At 44.9% G+C, this 9118-nt stretch overlaps 1 pseudogene; it reads right to left on the bottom strand.

Moving 5' to 3' along the window:
* Positions 1-5264: 5264 nt before the first annotated feature.
* Positions 5265-8837, bottom strand: LOC123039881 (MDIS1-interacting receptor like kinase 2-like; annotated as a pseudogene).
* Positions 8838-9118: the final 281 nt, after the last annotated feature.

Here is a 9118-nt window from a genome sequence, read left to right as displayed (position 1 = left end):
GTGCTGACGGCCGGCGTGATTCATGGTGTGCTAGATGCGTTGAAAAGGGGAGGAGAGAGAAAAGGATGAAGAAAAAAGTGGCTCGCATTTGTTGTGTAAGAGATAAGGAACAGGAAGAGACCCATGGGGACGCGTGGCACACGTATGAGGCTGGTTGAGTGATGGACGTGGCAAACAATCTTTTGCAACAAGCACTTTGTTGCACTTTTTGATTTGTAACAAGAGCCAAGTTGCAAAGGTTTGGAGATGATTGCATGTCGTTCTGACAGTTGCGGAGACGGTTGATGCGCGAAGCTTCATCCGCTAGGGGAACGGTAGTGTTTCCCTTTATGAAAATGCTATGGCCGTATATAAAGTTGTAAAACTCTTACAAGATCATATTGTAGCACGCGCGATCAAGATAGGTCGTGCGCCGACGCAAAACAAGTCTGATTCCTACTAAAAATTCACCTTTTTCCAGAGGGAAGTTGAAAATCCCGGCCTCTGCACCCAAAGATGCATGCAGTCGTTTTTATTAATTTACATTTTTTTTAGAAAAGGAGGGTGACCTTCGGCCGCTGCATCTCAAAGATGGATGCAGCCACTTTATTAGTAATTTATATAGACCTTACAAAATAATACATCAATACATCTGAAGCTACCATCTTGGCAACTTATGTCGCTACTCCTATCCATTGATGAAGCGGTGCTGAAAGTGTGAGCCGAATACCCAGACTTCTCACCTAGCCTAACATCTAAAGCCGGAGGCCCGACCAAGCCACATACTGGGTATGGGGCACAAACCGGTCTGACACACTCATAGGTCGTTGCAACCGTCTTCCATCAATCCATCTTCAGAGCAGGTACTGGTACATCGACCTTGCCAGGCCCGCCGTCGATGCCCCCATGGCGCCAGACAACGCCTCCTCCTATCCGGGCCCGCCGTCGACGCCCCCATGGCGCCAGAGGAACCAGCGTCCTCTGCATGTTGGCGTGGCAGGGAAAAAAGGCAGAGCGAACGGGGCTTTGGCACCAGGCTGGCCGGCCTGCTTTCACGCGATAGAGTGATGATATGCCTGGATGTGCTTCCACGGAGGGCCGGGCGCGCTCCCTCGGCCACATACATGGATGACACAATAATCCTAGACCTACGTAACCTCCGTACGTACTCTACGTAAACTTCCAAATCTAATACTCTCTGCCCCCCCCCCCCCCCCCCCCCCCCGATTTTCAGGTGGGTGGGGCCATGCAATTCTTTCTTCCAATCAATTATTGTCAAGCCAAACCTTATGTAAGTTTACCTAGAATATTTACGTGGATGTAGCAAAGCTCTGGATGACACGCCTTCTTGGAGCATGCGTTCGCTCACTTGTGCCCATCTTACCAACTTTTTTTTTCATTGTCCGTAAAAAAACAAAATACACAAGACCGGTCTGTGGGAGGAAGAAAATCAGTCGCTCGGCCTAAAAATGCTTGGCACACCATGGTGTATATGTGGATTATTGCAATTTCGGCAGGTATTAATATTGATTTTTCAAAGGTGGCTTCTGTTACTGGCTAAGAAGACTACCGAAGGCGCGCATTATCACGGTCTACTTTTGAGATTAAATAATACTATTTTCATAAATAATTTTACATATAAAGTGTCGAAAGATGGATTATTTGATTTAAGTTTAAATACTACGGGCATCTCAAACATGGACCCCGAACCGTTTATTTGAGCTCATATCCATATACATGAGATTTAGATGAACTCCTAAAGCAGAGATACCTCCCTCTATTTGATTCCTTTCAAGACGAACTCTATCTAGGCTTCTGCAGTGTATCAAACTTGATGGAAGTTGTCCATTCAGGTTGTTATCAGATGCAGTTAAATTCTTTAGCCGGCCTCCAACACATAAGTCAGGTGGTAAGGGACCAGATATGTTGTTACTATCCAACTGCAATAGCTCCAGATCCATTAAGGTGCCAATTTCTCGAGGAGCTTGTCTGGAGAATTGATTGTAACTGAGTTGCAAGGTGGCGAGCTTTGTCAATTTTCCAAAGATATTAGGGATAGAACCTGTCAATTTGTTTGTGCTGAGATCCAACTATTCTAAATTCACCTACATACCTATTTCTTGTGGAAGACATCCATAGAATTGATTACCAGCAAGGAACATGGTAGTGAGCTTACCGGAATGTCCAAAGAAGTTGGGAATGGAACCTACAAGATTGTTTTTGCCAAGATTCAATGCATTTACATTGGCCAGGTTACCTAGTTCTCGAGGAATACGCCCAGAAAGATTGGCCAGGTTCACCAATGCATTTAAAGTAACATAGTTCTCGAGGAAGGTATCCTGAGAATTGATTACGGTAGAGGTACAATGTCGTGAGCTTAGTCAAATTCTCAAATATAGGGGGGATGGATCCATGAGTTGGTTCTTGTTTAGATCCAAATCTTCAAGATTCAGTAGGTAACCTAGTTCTCGAGGGACTTGCCCGAAAAGTTGATTATCCCATAGATACAAAACCATGAGGTCAACCAGACTCCCAAAGGCATTGGTCACGGAACCCTTGAGTTTGTTGGAGTTAAGATCTAATATATTCAGACTTACGAGGTAATCTAGTTCAGAAGGAATATGGCCGGAAAGTTGGTTACCCCATAGGTACAAGGTGGTGAGGTTAATCAAACCCCCAAAAGTATCAGGGGTGGAACTAGTGAGATTGTTTTGCCTAAGAGACAACTCCTGCAAATTCAAGAGATAACCTAGTTCTTGAGAAATATATCTAGAGAGTTTGTTACCACCAAGGTACAAGATAGTGAGGTTCCCTAAAATTCTTGGAAGACGGCCTGTGAGGTTGTTGCTCGTAAAATCTACCCTGATTAGTTTCTGTATAGATAGCCTAGTTCAGTGGGGATGGAACCAGATAAGCGATTGGCTGACAAGTCAAGCCCCACTAGACTCTCTAGGTGTTTTATTTGCCATGGTATTTCACTGGAAAGCTCGTTCTCCTGAAGCATTAGGTGCCGTAGGTTTGGCAAAGATGATGCTAAAGCGGATGGAAAGGAGCACCTTATCTGATTGTTGGAGAGCTGGATGTTGGTGCCGCCTCCTCGCAGCGCCGCTCTTCTTGTTCCACTCACTACTCTTCCTCTTGTGGTTTCTTTCGAGCACACAAACCCGTGGAAGAAACTCCTAGGAAACACACACACGCGCGCGCGTACAAGGAGAGCTCCAAGGTCTTTGCGATGAGGCATTCTTCCTTGTGAGTACAAGCGCTCATTGTTTTTCCCAGCCCTCACGGCTCCCCTTTCTCATTCATCTGTCATCTTAAATACCAGTACAAAGAGACTCACGCACGCACTGACCAGCCGGTAGCCGCCCGGCTTTGCTACAACTACGGATGTTTTACACGACTTTTACGGGCAAGGCTGAGGTGGGTTGTTTTAATTGGCGATTAGATGAGGCAGGCCTCACCCTGAAAATCAGGGGGGAAGAGATTAGTGAGGGGAGAAGGGTTGGTCTGTAACTTCCTGTAAACACAATCCGTACGTCTAGCATTTTTGGTAGCCGCCACACCCGGCTGCTAACCCCCACTAATCCAACTAACCACTACCTTGCATGCATCCATGCACGCACGCACACACACTTGGGCATGCTACATACACGGTCAAGCCACACACATTGGCTTGGTCCGGTTATTACTCAACAGACTAACAACACACACGTCCCGGCTTGAGTCCATTCCAAGTTTCTGCAGGCCACTAGCTGAACTGGCGCATGCCACAACTAATGCGTCTGGTTCTTGCTCCATCTCCACCCGCACACAACTTGGCCGTCGGAATCACGGAGCTTTCACGCATGCATCTAACCAACATGCCTAACTCAACTCAAAACAAATTAATCACCTATACAACAAGCAAATTAACTCTAACACTGGATACTCGTAAGAGTACGCAGCGCAGTGAAGTTGAGGGTGCCAGGCTCCATGGACGTCGCGGAGTCATCTTATATCAGTTTCACGATCCATGGGCTCCCACACACGACTTTTCAGTCTTGAGACAGCTCCACGGACGGTAGGAGACGCTGCGTGAAGGGGACTGCTCTATAGACTCACCATCAGCAAATTGGCGTACGCCAGTAATATTGTAGCACGATCAGGACATATCGTCCGCCGAGGTCCAAGGGAAGGCAAAAAAGGTCTGATTCCAGCTGAAAAGTTTGACCCGATGGGCGCCAATGATACGTTTGATTCCAGCTGAGAAGTTGGACTCCACGGAAGGTTAGCCATGGACACTTGATATTGAGCTTCAGATACTGTTCAAAGGAATGCCAACATGTTTCACAAATGTATATATTGAGGGGGTGTACCGAAGCAGAAGTGATATTTAGTGGGTACGATCATGTTGTAGCACGCTCACTGTGCCTGCAGATTGCTGTTACAAAAACGATCATTTGTGAAAAAACCAGCAGAGTCATGCATATACAGATATTGCTTCCATCGTATATTCATGCCAAAACAAAAAAAATGACTGTAAGACATACTCCCTCCGTTCGGAATTACTCATCCAAGAAATGAATGTATCTAGATGTATTTTAGTTATAGATACATCTATTTTTGTGACAAGTAATTTCGAACGGAGGAATTAGATGGAAAGTGCACTGCCGACATTGTGGACTTGAGGCTAGAGCTGGACTAGAACAGCAGATATCATGCCGACATTGTAACCATTTTTGCTCCTACACTTCCGCAGAGACGGATGCCCGTCGTCGTCGCCGCAAAAATGTCAAGGTGCTCCGCATGGCGCTCCAGGAGTCAGAGCGGTTGGCGATGCAGCCAGCGACGACGGCGAAGAGACGACCACGGCTCTGAGAGGAGCAGACCCGCGCCGCCCGGCGCATGGCAGGCATCTTCATATCGTCCTGCTCCTCCGCTTTGAACAGCGATGACGATGATGACGCGCCCAGAGACGCCGACGCCTACGCCGAGTCCAGCCGCCGAGACCCCAAGATGAAGCGTCCGGCGAGGAAGTGGTGAAATCCGCCTCTAATTATAATTGGTATTAAGTTGTTAAGTGATGAACTTTAAGTAGTTAAATGATGAACTCGGGCGGCAGGCACTTTTTGATCGGACTGTGTTAAGTTTCTATGTCCAATCAGATTATGTTTAGATGTTATCTATGCCAGATTTCTACTTTCTATGTTGATCTACGTAGGAACAATGTTTGCATGGTTTTATATGGATTTGGGGTAGTGTCTGTGCTAAAACCGACAAATCTCGGGTAGGGGGTTCCAAACTTAGTGATTTGAGCTACATGGTAACAGGAGAAGTAGGGACACGATGTTTTACCCAGGTTCGGGCCCTCGTGATGAGGTAAAACCCTACACCCTGCATTGTATAATATTAACAACAATGATACACTGGTTTATGGTACTAAGATGCTTACACTAGTTCAAGTTCACTATGCTTTCCAAGCAAGTACCGAGGTGGTAGAGAAGGAACTACATGGCACAATCACATCATCCATAGACATAGGCACTATTGTGTAGGAATGGTGAGCCTAGCATGTATAAAATCAATATGATTTGCACATGCTTTAATCGTTGATAACTCATCACGGGCATGCCGTGCCGTTGGTCTGCGTGATGGACTTGGCTCAAGGCATTGAACTGCAACACTAAGCATGGAGTATATTTCTCTAGTGGTTGCGGCATCTGGTAGCACGAGTCTCAAGTCCAGCAGATCCTTTAGGTAAACATCATTATTTTTGGTTCTCAACGAGAAGGATGAGAGCAAATCGCCTGGATGGCATCCCGCAAATAACTCCAAAACAAGCACTCCGAAGCTATATAGATCAAATTTCTCCGTCACATTCTCTGTATATGCTAGCTCTGCAATTATTATAATGTAATTAACATATGTATGTGTTGCAAGTAAATTGATCAAAGTTCATCATAATGATCAAAATACATCACATGCACAAAACTAGTTGTTAAGGTTTGATTTTTGTTTACCTGGTGCAAGATAGCCTTTTGTCCCTGCAAGCCTTGTGATATTCTGGCCATCAATATCAAGAATTTTAGCAGTACCGAAGTCCGAAATGCAAGCTCGAAATTCCAGATCAAGCAAAATGTTGTTGCTCGTTATATCTCTGTGGACTATTGGTGAAGAACAATCATGATGCATGTATGCCAAAGCATGAATCACGTCCAGTACAATATGTATCCGCCTTCTCCAGTCTAACTCGATTGCTCTTGCATTGGATCTCAATATTTCTGCTAGGTCTCCTCTCTCCATATATTCATAGATAAGGAACCTTTCTTGTCTGGAGGAACAATACCCAAATAGTTTGACGATGTTTCGATGTCGAATCCGCACCAATGCCTCTATTTCAGAATTGAACATTGCCTCGCTCACACAACAGTCATCTTGTATCATATGTATCTTCTTCACCGCAAATATTTCACATGTTGAAACTCTAGCTTTGTAGACAGATCCATATCCCCCGGTTCCTATGCGATGTGTCTCACTAAAATTGTTGGTTGCTTCCACAATTTGCTTGAACACATTTGCCCCATCAAAACTCCAAATAGAGAATACGTTTTCTTGTGTAACTCTAGAATTGACAATTGACTTTGATTTGTTCCTCCCATGTCGAAACACCAATATAGATACAACAAGAACAAGACATATCGTAGTAGTAACCATGGCTAGTGCAAGTGTTTTGTATCCTTCCATTTTCCCTCCATTCTGAGTTGCACTACTACAAGGGGGCAATCCTTTCACAGCACCACATATCATCTTATTATGCATGAACCATTGGATTGGAGCTCCTCGGAAGAGCTTACTCTCTGGTACTGGCCCTTCTAATTCATTATAAGATAAATCAATCAATGTCAAGCTTTCCATTCTCTTAAATGATGATGGGATCAAGCCAGTAAGTGCATTGTTTGAAAGATTCAAAGTTTCTAGCATGGTCAGGTCACTAAGTTGGCTTGGTATTGCCCCAACAAATGAATTATCACTTAAATCCAACTTGTCTTGTAAGTTTTTCAATACCCCTAGAACAGTAGGAATGCTTCCTTTGAAGTTATTCTGTCTCAAATTAAATGAGCGAAGCATCAAACAATTCTCAATTGATCCTTGTACCAAACCACTTAGGCAATTTGACGAAAAATCCAAAAACTCCAGACTAGATAGGGACCAAATTTCTTGTGGTATGCTTCCATGGAGTGAATTATCTGCGAGGCTCAGGTGGAACAAGTTTTTAAGTTTTCCCAGTTCACTTGGAATCTCTCCCTCAAGCTTGTTTGATGAAAGATCAAGTATCTTTAGTTGACACATTTGCCCCATATTTGCGGGTATTTTACCTGTGATGTTGTTGTTTGAGATACTTAGCTTGTTAAGTTTACGAGACTCCCCCCATTTATAAGATAATTGACCAAATAGTTTATTTGACCTCATATCTATGTACACTAGATTTGGATGAGCTCCCATCTCCGAAATATCTCCTTCTAGTTGATTCATCTCAAGACGAACTCTGACAAGGCTTCTACAGTTTAACAAGCTTGATGGCAAAGGTCCATTCAGGTAGTTATCTTCTACAGTTAAATTCTTGAGCCGACCACTAATGCACAAATTGGGTGGCAGAGGACCAGAGAGGTAGTTGTTGGAGAACTCGAGTTTCTCAAGATTCGTTAAGTTGCCAATTTCTCGAGGGACATGTCCAAATAGTTGATTGTAACTGAATTGCAAGGTAGTGAGCTTAGTCAAATTTCCAAAGGTATCCGGGATGGAACCCATGATTGTGTTATTGCTAATAACCAGATCTTTAAGTTTCACCAGGTAACCTAGTTCTCGAGGAATAAATCCTGAAAGTTGGTTATCCCTTAGGTACAAGCCAGTGAGTTTAACCAATCTCCCAAAGGTATTAGGTATGGAACCAATGAGTTTGTTGCTGCTAAGATCCAACTCTTCTAAATTCACCAGGTAACCTAGTTCTGGGGGAATATGCCCAAAAAGTTTGTTATCCCAAAGATACAAGTGAGTGAGGTTAATTAGACTCCCGAAGGTATCAGGGATGGAGCCCACGAGTTCATTTACATTAAGGGTCAGCTCTTGTAAATTCACAAGGTAACCTAGTTCTGGAGGAATATATCCAGATAAATAATTTCCACCAATGTACAAGCTGGTGAGTTTAGTGAGATTCCCTAAATTTCTTGGAATGGGGCCTGTGAGGTCGTTGTTGAGAAAATCTAACCTGGCAAGCTTCTGTAGGCAGCCTAGTTCACTGGGGATGGGACCAGACAAGTGATTGGCAGATAAGTTAAGCGAAACAAGATTCTCTAGTTCTCATAGTTTCCTTGGTATTTCACCAGAGAGTTCATTCTGCTGGAGCATTAAGCACCGTAGTTTTTTCAAGGATGCTAAAGCAGGTGATAAAGGGCCCCTTATCTGATTGCGTCGAAGAAGCAGGAAGCGGAGCTCTCCGAGCGACGCAATGCTCGGAGGGATCCTCCCGGTGAGCCTGTTGTGCGAGAGTTGGATGCTCGTCAGGGTCGCCAACGCCGTGAAGTTGAGGGCGTCGAGCTCCCCTCTCAGCCGTAGCCCACGTAGAGAGATCTTGGTGATCACCTCTTGGTGGCTTTCTTGATGCTTGCTGCACTCGATGCCGTACCAGCTGCAGGGCCGGTTAGTGTTGTTTCTCATTCCCCAGGACTGAAGCTGGGCAGGGTAGCTTTCTAGTGTGTCTTTCCAGGCAAGGAGGGCTCCTGCTTGTTCTTGCAGGGACGGCACTGCCTTTGCCTGGAGAAACGTGGCTAGTGAGACAGTGAGTGAGATGAAGCGTAGGAGAGGGGAGTTCTCCATGACTAGTCGCATGGCTGTGGTTGGAGCTTGGGTCTTGGTGTATGCCTCCGAAACTGTGCGAAACTTCACCTTATATGCAGCTTCATGGTAGGTAGACCGCCCCGCGTACGACTGGACGCAAGGGTCCTAATTTTACCGAAATAATGTCTCCTCGTCTTAGCGTGGAAACCGTGTCCATGTAAACTCTGGTTCTAGAGGTTCTTTGTAAATTAACCCCAGAATTTTGGACCGCTTTAAGCTTTGGGACCGATGCAAAGGTCTGCTAAGTAGTGAGCTTTGGGGAGTT

Source organism: Triticum aestivum, chromosome 2B (assembly GCF_018294505.1).
Source record: "Triticum aestivum cultivar Chinese Spring chromosome 2B, IWGSC CS RefSeq v2.1, whole genome shotgun sequence".
Taxonomy (NCBI): domain Eukaryota; kingdom Viridiplantae; phylum Streptophyta; class Magnoliopsida; order Poales; family Poaceae; genus Triticum; species Triticum aestivum.
This window is presented reverse-complemented; position numbering and strand designations above follow the sequence as displayed.